A 15,163-nucleotide genomic window follows, 5' to 3' on the forward strand; every position below is an offset into this window, starting at 1 on the left:
GTCGGAGCCCAGGGGCCGACGGGCACTTCCCGAGACCCAGGCTGGGCGGGTGTCGGTGTGAGAGCCCTTCTGGCGTGCAGGGGCCTTAGGCGCGTCCGGTGCCGCCTGGAGGAGAGGCCCGCCCGGCCTTTGGAGTCCCTGACCCGGGAGAGGAGGCCTTGCCTGGATGGGGCTGCAGTCCAGCCGACAGGAAACGACATTCCGAGCCAGTGGGGCTCCAACAGGCTTTTAGGTGTTGCTGATTTTAGGAGTTTGTCGGGGTTTTTTGCATGCGATGTCGGTGTTGCAGTGGTTATTTTCTGACACTCCCCTGCTAGGGGTACACACTGAAGTATCCACAGATAGTCACCCGGGGGTGCTGACCTGGGAGAGGAGGTGGAGATTGGGCTCCAGGTGAGAGATGTGTGGGAGGAGGGACGATGCGAGACGGTCCAGTTGTCGCTAGACTGCTCCCGAAGGGCGCGGCGAGGCTTGGCGGCGTCTCCGTCTGTGTTCTCCAGCCCGTATTGCTCTCTCAACTTGTCCGACTGCCCATTGTCCCCTAGGTGAAGGTGATATGGGACATGCAGTCCCTTGGACTGCGGGTCTGCTCCACTGGCCCGTAGTGGTCTGAGGCTCAGAGTGGAGAGAAATGTGGAGCAGAACGAAACCTGTCCTCGTGGCTCCTATGGGCCCGTGACAAGTGCAAGTGGGGGCCCATTGCTTGCTCTGCTGCCTGCCTTCCTTGCTAAACACAAAGAAACCCTGTAATAGCGTGCTTAGTGTTGCATATGCTCCTATTTATCGCGTAAGAAGTGGGATTGAACCAAAGCAAACATCCTTGTGGAATTAAAGAAGTTTTACAAGGCAAACCTCCCTGAGGAGCAGCTGTTCTGCGGTGAGGATGGAAAATAAGATCTTTTTAAGAAGCTGGAAATTTGGGTTTCAGTATGAAATCTGATTGTTAAATATTAGCCTGTGACTCAATTCTTCTCTAATGGAATGAACAACAAGGCACAATCTGGCCACATTCAGCAGTCATGTGAACAACATGTGATCTCATACAAATCCAGTGGGGGACAGTCTTCTGGTTTAAGTGACTTAACCTGTTTGCCGGCTCCTCCCTTCAGGGTTCTCTGCGTCTTTCTCCTTTCTTTGAACAAACTGGTACAACTTGAGACTGAAGATCTGGGCTAAGAAAATTGAGGAAAAGTATGAGGAAAACTCAGAATGAGTAGGTCCATGAGGCCTGTTTACATCTCCTAGTTACAGCACCCCTCTTTTGGGATGGAGGAAGGTGAAAATCAAACCAGAAAGTTTCTTACTGGGCATGGAATTAGAACAAAGAAAGGTTGAAAATTTGTTTTAAATTTTCTAATAAGAGAATTTCGAAACATAAAAGTAGAATAACTACAATGAACTTTCATATACTCATAAACCAGTTTCAACAACAGTCAAGATTTTGCCTTTCTTATTTCATTTATCCCTTTCTGCATTTTTGTTTCCTCAAGTGTGTTAAAGACTCCCTGGATATCATATAGTTTCACCTATAAATATTTCAGTGTGTCTCTAGCAGAAAAGGACCGTTAAAAATACCATTATCATACCCAACACAATTAAAAATCATTCTTTAATAATTCTAATACATAGTATATATTCAATTCCTCCCCCCTCCCCATCAAAAAACTTTGGATTATTTAATCAGGTCTAAACAGGTCTGCTTACTGCATTCATTTATATATCTCTTAAACCTCTTTTGATACACAGTAGTCCCCCCTTATCCAAGGGGGATACATTCCAAGACCCCCAGTGGATGCTTGAAATGTCAGACAGTACCAAACTCTATATATACCATGTTCTTTTTCTATACATACCTCAGATAAAGTTTAATTTATAAATTAGGCACAGTGAGAGATTAACAATCACAAAATAGAACAATTACACTTTAACAAGAGTTGTGTGAATATGGGCCCTCAAAATATTCTGTTGTACAAATTTAATGCCTCTTCCATCTTAAGTTCTCATCATGCACTGCGGTTATAACTTTTGCAGTTTGAGATTCAACAGCAAAACCAGCATGAATTTCTTTTTTCCTTCTTTAAAATTCCACAGAAGTTTCGTCCTTAACATAGATCTTAGCAACTTCAGCATATGATTTTTTTTCTTATTAAGTCAATAACTTTCACCTTTTCAACTTAAAGAAATTTACGGCTTCTTTTTGGCATATCTGAATTGCCAGCATCACTACTCTTGCACTTTGGGGCCATTATTAATTAAAATAAGGTTTACTTAAACACAAGCACTGTGATACTGGGCTAGCCAATCTGATAACTAAGAGGGCTACTAAATGGGCGGGATACACTGGACGAAGAGATGATTCATTTCCCAGGCAGGACAGAGCAAGATTTCATCACGCTACTCAGAACAGCGAGCAATTTGAAATTTATGAATTATTTCTGGAATTTTCCATTTAATATTTTCAGACTGTAGTTGACCACAGGAAGCCAAATCCATGGATAAGGGGGACTACTGTATTAACAATTCCCCTTCCCTTTTTGTTGTTGATGGTGATGATGATGCCATTTACTTACTTATTGAAGCAACTGGATCATTTGACCGATAGAATTTTCCACATTCTGGATTTGGTTGATTGTTTATTCATGTGTCATTTAACAGGTTTCTCTGTCCTTGGTACATCCTTCAAACAGTTAAATCTAGAGCCAAGGAGTTACAGTAAGACAAAATGTGTTTAAATCCATTAAACCCATTACCCTTTTTTAAAGCTCAAATTCTCTCATAAAACACTTTTGCTATGCTCTTTTTTGACACAATTCCAGTAGCGTTTAGGGGCTTCCTTACATTCCATTTTGTACATTTCCTGCCCTAGACACCAAATCAGCCATTTATCCAAGGAATCCTAATTCACTTTTAGCAAGAAATGGTATCTGTATTTCTAATTTTTTTTTAGGAGGACCCTGAAATTTGTCCTAATTGATGGGTAATTGTAAGAAGATTGCATTCCCCACAGGAAGAAACCTGCCTTAAGTAATCTAATTCCCGAGGTCCCAAACCTTTTCCCCTCAAAGGTGGGAGGCGGGAATTTTTGCCAACATTTACCTAGGCTAGCTACCCCTTCATTCATTCATTCAGCCAATATCTGCTGAGTACCCATTTGTGCCAGACACTGTTCTAAACCCTGGGAACACACTGGTTAACAAAACACAAAAATCCTTGTCCTCAAGGATTTATCTTGGTTATTGCCTGTCAATAAACAAGATAAATGAGTAAATATATAGCATGTCAGATGGAGATAAGTATCGAGGAGGAGAATAAAGGGAGTATAATGAGTTGAATGGTGGCCTGGAAAAAGACATGTCAATGTATGAGTCCCTGGAACCTGTGAATGTCACCTTAATTGGAGAAAGGATCTTGCAAATGTAATTAAGGATCTTGATGAGATAATCCTGGATTATCTATGCAGGCCCTAAATCCAATGACAAGTGTCTTTATGAGAGACACAGAAGATACCTCACACCCACTAGGATGGCTACTATTAAAAAAAAAGAAAGAAAAACAGAAAATAGCAAGTGTTGATGAGGATATGGAGAAACTGGAACCTTTGTGAACTGTTGTTGGAAATGTAAAATGGTGCAACTACTATGGAGAATTGTATTGAGTTTCCTCAAAAAATTAAACACAGAGTTACCGTATGTCCCAGCAATCCCACTTCTGGGTAGATCTCTAAAAGAATTGAAAGCAGGATCATGAAAAGATATTTGCACATCCATATTCATAGCACTATTCACAATACCCAAGAGGTAGAAGCAACCCAATTGTCCATCAATGGGTGAATAGATAAGGGATAAACAAAATGTGACACATATATACTATGGAGTATTATTCAGGCTTAAAAAGGAAATTCTGCAATATGCTACAACATGGATGACCCTTGAGGACATTAGATAAGTACAATGGTGGTTGAATTGAAGGGGAAGGGGAAGTTGCCTAATGGGTACAGAGTTTCCGATTTGTAAGATGAAAATGTTCTGGAGATCTGTTTCACAACACTGTAAATGTACTTAATGCCATTCAACTGTACACTTAAAAAAGAGAGAGACAGAGAAAAGGAGGTGGCCGTGTGATCACAGAGGCAGGCATTGGAGTGAGGCAGCCACAAACCAAGGAATGCCTGGAGCCACCAGAAACTGGAAGAGACAAGCAATGAAATCTCTCCTAGACCCTCTGGAGGGAGCGCAGCCAGCTGACAACTTGATTTTGGACTTCTGCCCTCTCTAATTGTGATAGAATGAGTTTCTGTTGTTTCTAATCCAGTATGTTTGTGGTAATTTGTTATGGTAGCCACAGGAAACTAATATAGCGAGTGTCTGGTCAGATGTGGGATGGGATACAGAAGAGTGGCCAAGGAAGGTTCCCTGAGAAGATGCTGTGTGAGAGAGGCCCTTAAGGGGCAGGTTACATGGATACCTGAGGAAACAGTGAAAGCCCCAAGGCTGTTGTGTGTCTCGTGAATTGAAGCTCAAGGAGGCCAGTGTGGCAGGAGGAGAGAGAGTGAGGGGGAAAGTAGGAGGAAACGAGGCCATAGATGGGCGTGGGAAGACTAGGTAGGGTTCTTAGACCATTTAAGGACCTTGGAAAATAAATGAGAAACTCTTAGGTGAGTTTTGAGTAAGGAATGACTTGATCTGTCTTAGATTTTTTTTTAATAAATTTATTTGTTTGTCTACTTTGGGCTGCGTTGTGTCTTCATTGCTGCGCGCAGGCTTTCTTTAGTTGCGATGAGCAGGGGCTACTCTTTGTTGTGGTGCACAGGCTTCTCATTGCGGTGGCTTCTCTTGTTGCGGAGCACGGGCTCTAGGCACACGGCCTCAGTAGTTGTGGCTCATGGGCTCTAGAGCACAGGCTCAGTAGTTGTGGCGCATGGGCTTAGTTGCTTCGCGGCATGTGGGATCTTCCTGGACCAGGGCTCAAACCCGTGTCCCCTGCATTGGCAGGCGGATTCTTAACCACTGCGCCACCAGGGAAGTCCTGTCTTAGATTTTTAAATGATCCTGTTCAGGCAAAAGATACTCATTGTAAAACGTAATCAATGAATACAAAATATTTTTGTAAGTTATGTTTAATTTCAATTAGGCCTTTGTCCATCTTGCAGTTTACAGGAAATTCAGAAGTTAGAAGACGTCATGAGGAAATAATAAGGTAAATCCAGAATATGGAACAATTGACTCCAACCTTTCAAAAACTAAAGCCAAAAAAGGGGTGGGGGGAAGTGGGAGAAATATAAATACTAATTTAAGAAACTAAAGATGGATAATACTAATTAAGACGTGAACCTTGATTGGACCTTGGTGTGGTAGAATGTCTGTGAAGACCTTCTCCAACAATCCCTCCTATCCCCATGTGCACATGCTGCTCTTCCCACTGAGGAGTGGAATCCATTTCCCCTCCACTGGAATCTGGTTTTGACCCTGTGACTTGCACTGACCAATTCAATGCAGTGGAAGAAAAGCTGTATGGCTCTGGCGCCTGGACCTTAAGAGGCCTTGTGGCTTCCATTTTCACTCTCTTGGAACCCAGATGATATGAGATCCAGCCTGAGCCACCAGTTAACAGAATGAAGCTCTTTTGGATCCTTCAGTCCCAGAGGAGCTGCCTCAGTCAATACCATATGGAACAAAGATGAGCTGTCCCCACCAAAACCACTCTATGCAATTATGCCACTGGAAAAAATGAAGATACTCTTTATGAACTGATATATTTATAAACATTTCCAGGATATTTTGCTAAGTTAAAAAAGCAAGGTGCCGAAGACAGTACATAGTATGCTATCTTTGGTGTTTGTATTTGCATGAAAAATGCTGGAAGAATATGTAAGACCATAATATAAGTGGTTACTTATAGGTAACATGAATATTCAGCAAATATACACCAGTATGGCTGTGCTGTGTAAACTACAGAATACTTCTGTCCTAGTTAGTAAATGGCCACTCTCCAAGCCCCTGAATTCCCTCCATCTCTGCTCTCCTCCTGGGATACCTGATTGCTCCATGATCCAACAAATAAAGAGTTACCCCTGGCAGGGAAGGGGTCTGCCAGGCCAGCAGATAATGACGTGGATGGTAACAGGGGTGGTGCAAGGGAGACTTTGCAAACTAGACCTTTTAATATCTTTCTGATTTCTGAACCAAATGGATGTGTTACCTAGTTAATAAAATATATTTTAAAAACAAAAGCAGTGCTACCGTGATTCTCTATCACAGCACCTTGTTTTATGGATTTCAAATCATCAATTTCTGTCTTGTTGGTTTACCCTAAAAGGTCAGCACTATGACAATACAGATCCTGCCTGTCTGTTGTGTTCACTTCTGTATCCCCAGCACCTAGACCCAAACTGGTAGAAATATTTGTTGAATGAATGCAGAATGTATATTTTGATGAAAAAGCATACTGAACAAAAGCCACAGGATGCAGTGAAGGCAGTGCTCAGAGGAAAATTTATAGTTGTAAAAGCCTGCATTAAAAAAGAAGAAAGAAATCAATAACCTCACTTTACAATTTGATTAACTAAAATAGAAAGAATAAAGAAAAAAAAGCAAACTAAACCCAAAGTTAGCAGAAGGAAGGAAATAATAAAGATTAAAGTAGAGGTAAATAGGGAATTCCCTGGCAGTCCAGTGGTTAGGACTCTGCGCTTTCATTGCTGAGGGTGCAGGTTCCATCCCTGCTCAGGGATCCTGCAAGCTGCACAGCACTGCCAAAAAAAGAAAAAGAAAAGAAAAAAAGGAAAAAGAAAGAAAGAAAAAATGGCAAATGAGGCTATCTTAAAAATTATATATAAAAAAGTAGAGGTAAATAAAACAGAGAATAGAAAAGCAATAGAGTCCATGGAAGGTATAAGTTGATTATTTGAAAAGATTAATAAAATTAACAAGGCTTTAGCTAGACTGACAGAAAAAGAAAGGAAGATATAAATCACTAAAAAATCAGAAATTTGAGGCATTACTACTGACCTAACAGAAATAAAAAGAATAAGAGAGGGCTTCCCTGGTGGCGCAGTGGTTGAGAGTCCGCCTGCCGATGCAGGGGACACGGGTTCGTGCCCTGGTCTGGGAAGATCCCACATGCCGCGGAGCGGCTGGGCCCGTGAGCCATGGCCGCTGAGCCTGCGCGTCCGGAGCCTGTGCTCCACAACGGGAGAGGCCACAACAGTGAGAGGCCCGCGTACCGCAAAAAAAAAAAAAAAAAAAAAAAAGAAGAAGAAGAGAATACTATGAACAGCTACACACCAACAAATAAAATAATTTAAATGAAATGGACAAATTCCTAGAAACACACAAATTACCTAAAGTGACACAATAAGGAAAAGTCCAAAAATGGACTCTCCTGGTGAATTCTACCAAATATTTAAGGAAGAATTAATAGCAATCCTACTTAAACTCTTCTAACAAATTGAAGACAACACTTCCTAACTCATTCTATGAGGCCAGCATTACACTGATACTAAAGCCAAAGATATCACAAGAAAAGAAAATTCAACCAAAATCCCTTATGAATATAGACGCAAAAGTCCTCAACTAAATACTAGCAAACCAAATCCAACGGCATTTTTTTTTTCTTTTTGCTGCGCTGGGCCTTCATTGCTGAGCGCAGGCTTTTCTCTAGTTGTGGGGAGCAGCAGGGCGGGGCGGGGGAAGCTACTCTTCGTTGCGGTGCATGGGCTTCTCACTGCAGTGGTTTCTCTTGTTGCGGAGCACGGGCTCTTGGCATGCAGGTGTCAGTAGTTGTGGCTCGCGGGCTCTAGAGCGCAGGCTCAGTAGTTGTGGCGCGTGGGCTTAGTTGCTCTGTGGAATGTGGGATCTTCCTGGACCAGGGCTCGAACCCGTGTCCCCTGCATTGGCAGGCGGATTCTCAACCACTGCGCCACCAGGGAGTTCCCCCAACAGTATGTTATGAGGATTATACATCATGACCAAATGGGATTTATCCCATGAATGCAGGGGTGAGTCAACATAAGAAAATCAATCAATGTAATGTATCACATTAATAGAATGAAGGGGGAAAATAAACATGATTATCTCAATTGATGCAGAAAAGGCACTTAACAAAATCCAACACTGTTTCATCACAAAAAACACTCAGAAAACTAGTTAAAGAAAGTAACTTCCTTCACATGATAAAGGACATCTGTGAAAATCCCACAGCAAACATCATACTTAATGATGAAAGACTGAATGCTTTCCCCCTAAGATCAAGAATAAGACAAGGATGTCAATTTTCACCCTTGCAATTCAAGATTGTACCGGATGTTCTAGCCAGGTCCATTAGACAAGAAAAAGAAACAGAAGGCGTCCAAACTGGAAAGGAAGAAACACTATCTCTATTTACAGATGACACAATCCTAGATATGGAAAGAATCCAAAAGAAAGCTACTAGAGCTAATAAATGAATTCAGTGAAGTTGTAGGACACAATATCAATACACAAAAATCAATACACCAGTAATGAACAATCAGAAAAAAGAAATGAAGAGAGCAATTCTACTTACAAATGCATCCCCCCAAAAATCTAAGAAAAATTTAACCAAGGTAAAAGGCTTGTACACTGAAAACTGAAAACATTGCTGAAAGAAAGTAAAGAAGATAAATAAATGGAAAGACATCCCATGTGCTTGGACGGGAAGACTTACTATTGTTAAGATGTTGTTACTGAACCAAACCAGGTTTGTTTGCTGGACAAGCAGCAAGCCAAACTCAGAGACTCGGAGGTTTGCAGCTGAGAAAGTGTTTATTCACAGGGCAGCCAAGTGAGGAGATGGGAGAACAAATCTCAAGTCTACCGTTCCAAAGACATAGGGCTTGGGATATTTATGGTATAAAGCTGAAGCATGGGGCGTGTGGGGAAAGGTGAGTAGAAATAAGAAGGTGAGATAATCATCATTCTGCACAGGTGCAACTAAGCTACAGGCTTCATCATGGGACACATTCAGGAAAAGGCAGTGTTAGCATGTTCTGAGGGTAGAATTTTTGGCCCTCTGACGTCAAAAGGCCATCAAGTGGACACTTGCTTTGTAGTCTTAACCAGTCTTAATGAGCTCAAACTGGACATAGCTGACTCCAAGTTCCTGAAAAACAAGTTGGGCAAACATTTTATTGTTTAGGCTGCAGGACACTTGGAGGACATTGATTGATTGATTGATTGATTTGATTTAGGCTGCACCAGGTCTTAGTTGTGGCAGGTGGGATCTTCCTTGAGACATGCAGGATCGTTAGTTGTGGCACGCATGCAGATCTAGTTCCCTGACTAGGGATCGAACCCAGGCCCCCTGCATTGGGAGAACAGAGTCTTACCCACTGGACCACCAAGGAATTCCCAGAATTTTTTTATAGGAACAATTAACGCGAGCTTGATCAGTGAAGGCAGGTTACAAGTTTAATGGATCTAACTGATGATAACCCTTGGTTTCAGTTTCAATACTACCCAAATAGATCTACAGATTCAACACAATCCCTATCAAAATTCTAACAGTCTTTTTTGCAGCAGTGGAAAAGCCAATCCTCAAATTTATATGGACTTGTAAGGGGCTCCAAATAGCCAAAATAATCTTGAAAAAGAAGAACAAAGCTGGAGAAATCACATTTCTGGATTTCAAAACTTACTACAAAGTTACAGTAATCAAAACAGTGTGGTAATGGCATAAAGAGAGCATACAGACCAATGGAATAGAATTGAGGATACAGAAATAAACCCAACATATATGATCCACTGATTTTCAAAAGGGTGCCCAGTCCATTCCATGGGGCGAGAATCATCTCTTCAACAGATAGTATGGGGATCACTGGAGTTCCACATGGAAAAAGATGAAGCTGGACTCATACCACATATCATATACAAAAATTAACTCAAAATGGATAAACAACCTAAATATAAAAGCTAAAACCATAAAACTCTTAGAAAAAACATAAGGGGAGGGGCTTCCCTGGTGGCGCAGTGGTTGGGAGTCAGCCTGCTGTTGCAGGGGACACGGGTTTGTGCCCCGGTCTGGGAAGATCCCACATGCCGTGGAGCGGCTGGGCCTGTGAGCCATGGCCGCTGAGCCTGCGTGTCCTGAGCCTGTGCTCCGCAACAGGAGAGGCCACAGCAGTGAGAGGCCCACGTACCGCAGAAACAACAAACAAAGAAAAAAAACAAACAAACAAAAACATAAGGGAAATCTTCATGATCTTGGATTTAGCAATGGATTCTTGGCTATGACACATAACACATTAAGCAACAACAACAAACATGGATAAAATGGACTTCAAAATTTAAAACTTTTATTCATTAAAGAACATTATAAAGGGGACTTCTCTGGTGGTCCAATGGTTAAGACTCTGTGCTCCCAATGCAGGGGGCCCAGGTTTGATCCCTGGTCAGGGAACTAGATCCCACATGCCACAGCTAAAAGATCCACATTCCGCAATGAACATCTCGCGTGCCGCAACTAACACCCAGCACAGCCAAATAAATAAATACTTTTTTCTTTTAATGAAGAACATTATAAAGAAAGTAAAAGACAACCTACAGAATGGGAGACAATATCTGCAACTCACATATCTGATAAGGGATTAATATATAAAGAACTCCTCCAACTCAACAATGAGACAAAAAACCCAATTCAGAAAAGGGCAGGGGACTTCCCTGGTGGCACAGTGGTTAAGAATCCACCTGCCAATGCAGGGGACATGGGTTTGATCCCTGGTCTGGGAAGATCCCACACGCCATGGAGCAACTAAGCCCGTGCACCACAACTACTGAGCCTGCGCTCTAGAGCCCGTGAGCCACAACTACTGAGCCTGCATGCCACAGCTACTGAAGCCCACTCTCCTAGAGCCCATGCTCCACAACAAGAGAAGCCACCGCAATGAGAAGCCCGTGCACCGCAATGAAGAGTAGCCCCCGCTCGCCACAACCAGAGAAAGCCCAAGCGCAGCAAGGAAGACCCAATGTAGCCAAAAAATAAATAAATGAATGAATAAAAAAAATTAAAAACAAAAAAGAGCAAATGACTCAAATAAACTTTTCTCCAAAGAAGATATACAAATGGCAAATAAGCACATAAAAAAAATGCTTGAGGGCTTCCCTGGTGGCGCAGTGGTTGAGAGTCCACCTGCCGATGCAGGGGACATGGGTTCGTGCCCCGGTCTGGGAAGATCCCACATGCAGCAGAACGGCTGGGCCAGTGGGCTGTGGCCGCTGAGCCTGCGTGTCCGGAGCCTGTGCTCCGCAACGGGAGAGGCCACAACAGTGAGAGGCCCGCATACCACAAAAAAAAAAAAAAAAAAAAATGCTTGACATCATTAGTCACTAAGGAAATGCAAAATGACAACAATGAGATCGCCTCACACATACTAAGATGGCTATAATACAATTTTTAAAAGAAAATAAGAAGAGGATGTGGAGAAATTGGAAATGTCATGCATTGCTGGTGGGAATGTAAAATGGTGTGGCCACTATGGGAAACAGTTTAGCACTTCCTCAGAAAGCTAGACATAGAATTACCATATGACCAACCACTTACACTCCTAGGAAATACACAAAAGAATTGTAAACAAGTACTCAATGGATACTTGTAAGCCAATGATCATTGTAGTGGAACCATGAAGCGCCCTGTGGGACCTTCCCAGGGACAGACCCCAGTGTCCCCTGCCTCTTTTCTTTTTTCATATTTAATTTTATTTATTTGGTTGCACCGGGTCTTAGTTGCGGCAGGCAGGCTCCTTTAGTTGCGGCACGTGAGCTCCTTAGTTGTGGCATGTGAACTCTTAGTTGCAGCATGCATGTGGGATCTAGTTCCCTGACCAGGGATCGAACCCAGGCTCCCTGCATTGGAAGTGCAGAGTCTTAACCACTGTGCCACCAGGGAAGTCCCTCCCCTGCCTCTTGTTCGTAGAAAAGCTTTAGCCTCCTAGGCCCGCCCCATGTTCCAAAGAACAAATTTAATCAGAGAAATGCGAAAATGCAGAAACAAAGGAAAACAGTCAAACAAGACCAAATAATAATAGTTTAGCCATAAAACAAAGGCAAGGAAGGACCTTTAGTTCCTCCTCAAGGGCCACAGATAATACTCTGAAAAATCTCCGTTTTGCAGATACGAAAGCCCCCACTAGGTGGAAGAAGTTAACTGCATGCTGACCACAAGCACATAGACCTCAGACCAGTTGGAACCAGGTTGATGTTGCTGACTCCCGAAATACCACCTAGTTACTCCACCACCAACCAATCAGAAGAATGTCCACGAGCTGACCAGGCACCCTGCAACCCTCTCCCCTACCGTTGCCTTTAAAAACCCTTTCCTGAAAGCCCCTGAGTTCTGGTCTTTTGAACATGAGCTGCCTTTTCTCCTTGCTTGCCCTTGCAATAAATGCTGTATTTTCTTTCACCACAACCTGGTGTCAACCCAGTTTCGCTGCCAGTCTGGTGAGCGGACCCAAGTTTGGTTCAGTAACAGTAGCAGTATTCACAAAAGCCAAAAGGGGGAAATGACCCACGCGTCCATCAACAGATGAATGGATAGACAAGGTGCAGTATAGTGCTGTAATGGCATATTATTCAGCCATGAAAAGGAAGGAAATTCTGACCCATGCTACAGCATAGATGAACCTTGAAAACATGCTAACTGAAATAAGCAAGACATAAAAGGACAGATAAATACTGTATGATTTCACTTATATGAGGTAGGTGGAGTCATCAAATTTATAGGGACAGAAAGGATAGTAGAGGTTACTAAGAAACAAGAGGGGAGGGGAATGGGACTTTATCACTTAATGGTTACAGAGTTTCTCTTTGGAGTGGTAAAATAAATAGTGGTCATGGTTGCACAACATTGTGAATGTGATTAATGCCACTAAATTGTCCTTTAAAATGACAAATATTATTTCTTTTATATATTTTACCACAATAAAAAGAGAAAGGAAAAAAAATACTGAAGTTTTTTCCTTGGTTCCTTCACTTTCTGTCTCCAGATCCTTATCCCACATATCAGCCCAATTTTGTTCTTACAAGCACTTATACTTCCTACATAAAAAACAAAAAAGAAAAAAACACCTCCTACTTTGCCTTTCCCTTTTAGAAATTTAGAAATCGCTCTAAGTCTATCACACCTGTGAGCAGGTGGCAAAGTCCTCAGTTTGAATTTCAGCCCAGATTCAGACACTTGTGTCCTCTATGGAGCTTTCATGGTCAGATCGCTATGGTCAGATTGCTGGCCTTTGTCACCCCAGTATCCCAGGCTATGCCACATGACACAGCCCTTGTCTTCAAGTTTTGGGGAATAAACACCGAAGAACAATTCAAGACAGGGTGGAACAGCGTTTCCCTAACGTCAGTCATTTGGATGCCACCTTCCCATACTACTATCTAGTTAATGTAGTCTTAAAATGGAAAATTTTATTACAAGAGAAAACTTTTTTAATTATATTCTTTTTTTTAAGATTTTTTTGATGTGGACCATTTTTATAGTCTTTATTGAATTTGTTACAATACTGCTTCTGTTTTATGTTTTGCTTTTTGCCTGAGGCATGTGGGAATCTTAGCTCCCGAACCAGGGATCGAAGCCGCACCCCCTGCATTGCAAGGCGAAGTCTTAACCACTGGACCACCAGGTAAGTCCCCCAAAAGAAAACTTTTTATTACTGTAAATCAGAAAACCAGTATCACTTGCCATAAATGTCAAAGATAAACTGTCACAAATCAGGAAGACAAAGTAACTTAAGTTCTACCTATATTATTATCCACCAAAAGTTTTCAGCCTAATTTCTTATCTCTCTTTGTCAAAAAAGGGAAAGAAGAAAAAGTGGAGCTAAGGATACACTAGCACAAAATGAGGCTTTCTCCTTGCTGTAATGAAGACAGAAGAACTGCAAGGGCTTTCTCAGTATGTGATTGACTACAATTTACCATAGTTCATCAAATCTGACCGTTTTCCCCCCACATTTTGAAATAGAGCATCTTACGATCGAGGTGTCCTAGTAACACTGTTTTTTCTTTTTCAGCAGTAAGTAAAATAAGCTCTGAAAGCAGATGACCATTTGTATTCGATGAAATGGCATGATACACCGTCCATGCACCACGTGAAGGTCCCCGCGATCCCGCTGCCCACTTTGGGAAACCGTTGTGTCGGCGCTGGGGCTTCCTGGTTCTCACTCCCCCGGGCCACTACCTGCTGCGCCTCGAGCGCGCATTTGCCGATCAAGGTTCCTTTCTGTCTGGCAGCACAGACTAGGTCAGCTCTCCATCAGAGGGCTCCTAACAACCCACTGCAGGAGACACTACTTAGCAACGTGCAGACCCCCTTTTCAGACCCGTCACGCGTCCCGGTAGGGACCGGCCGGACGTCTCCCGGCCGCAGCCTGGGCGTCTGCACTGCTCCCCTAAGAACGCGCCAAGAGCAACGAAGCCGCAACTCTGTGACGTCAAGACCCCGCTCACGAGTTAGGGGCGGCCCCTCTCCTCCCAGGGCGGGGCGGCGTGCTGACGCCACACGCCGGGGCGGGGCCGAGAGTTTGGTGCCCCGGAGTGGGGTGTCGGCGCCTCATTCGGGTGGAGCTGAGTCGGAGACAGGTAGGCTCGGGCTGCAGTCGGGCTCGGCCGGATTTGGGAGGCTCCGCGCCGGTCGGGCAGGAGGCGGGGGTCGCGGCAGGGGGCAAGGCCGCCGCGCCCTCGTTGCGGCCGGTACCCCGGTGACAGGGAGTGAAGCTGGCTGGAGCGGGGCTGACGGGGGGAGGTGGGTGGGACGGGGCCTGACAGACGGGCGTGGCAGCCAATGGCGCGGCGGGCGTCTCCTGGCGGGCGGAGATTGGCGGGTGCGGGCGTGCGCAGAGGTCGCGCGGGGCGCGGAGCGGCGCTCCATTGGCTGTAGCAGGCAGGGGGTGGGCCGCACGGCGGATGTGAGGGAATGGGCGCCGCGGCGCGGGTGACCCCCAAGGTCGAGGAGGCGTCACGTGGGAGTCGCCCGGCAGTGTCCTCTCCACACCCGGACGGATGGAAGGGTGGCACGCCCTTGAAGAAACGGCTGCGAATTGTGGGCAGTCCTCCCTTTCCAGAGCGCGGAGACGCTGGTCGGCTTCTGTCCGGGCTGATCCTTTGCTCCTGGGGTGAACCCTTGAGGAACGGATTACCCCGCAGTACCC

At 44.0% G+C, this 15,163-nt stretch overlaps 2 protein-coding genes across 5 annotated transcripts in view; one reads left to right on the plus strand and one right to left on the minus strand.

Moving 5' to 3' along the window:
- The window catches only part of LOC101277389 (unconventional myosin-Ig), a 275,011-nt gene that overhangs the window by 58,306 nt on the left and 201,542 nt on the right, over positions 1–15,163 (minus strand). The window lies entirely within an intron of this gene.
- OGDH (oxoglutarate dehydrogenase) overlaps positions 14,512–15,163 on the plus strand; it is a 77,069-nt gene continuing 76,417 nt past the window's right edge. For 2 of the 4 annotated variants that reach the window (XM_004282984.3, XM_049714661.1), the window contains exon 1: positions 14,513–14,594. The gene's annotated coding sequence lies outside the window, so the exon portion shown is untranslated. Of the gene's footprint in view, positions 14,595–15,163 lie in introns of all 4 variants that reach the window. The other 2 variants (XM_049714663.1, XM_004282983.3) reach the window with 2 other exon arrangements.

This window comes from Orcinus orca, chromosome 9 (assembly GCF_937001465.1).
Source record: "Orcinus orca chromosome 9, mOrcOrc1.1, whole genome shotgun sequence".
In the NCBI taxonomy this organism is placed as follows: Eukaryota; Metazoa; Chordata; class Mammalia; order Artiodactyla; family Delphinidae; genus Orcinus; species Orcinus orca.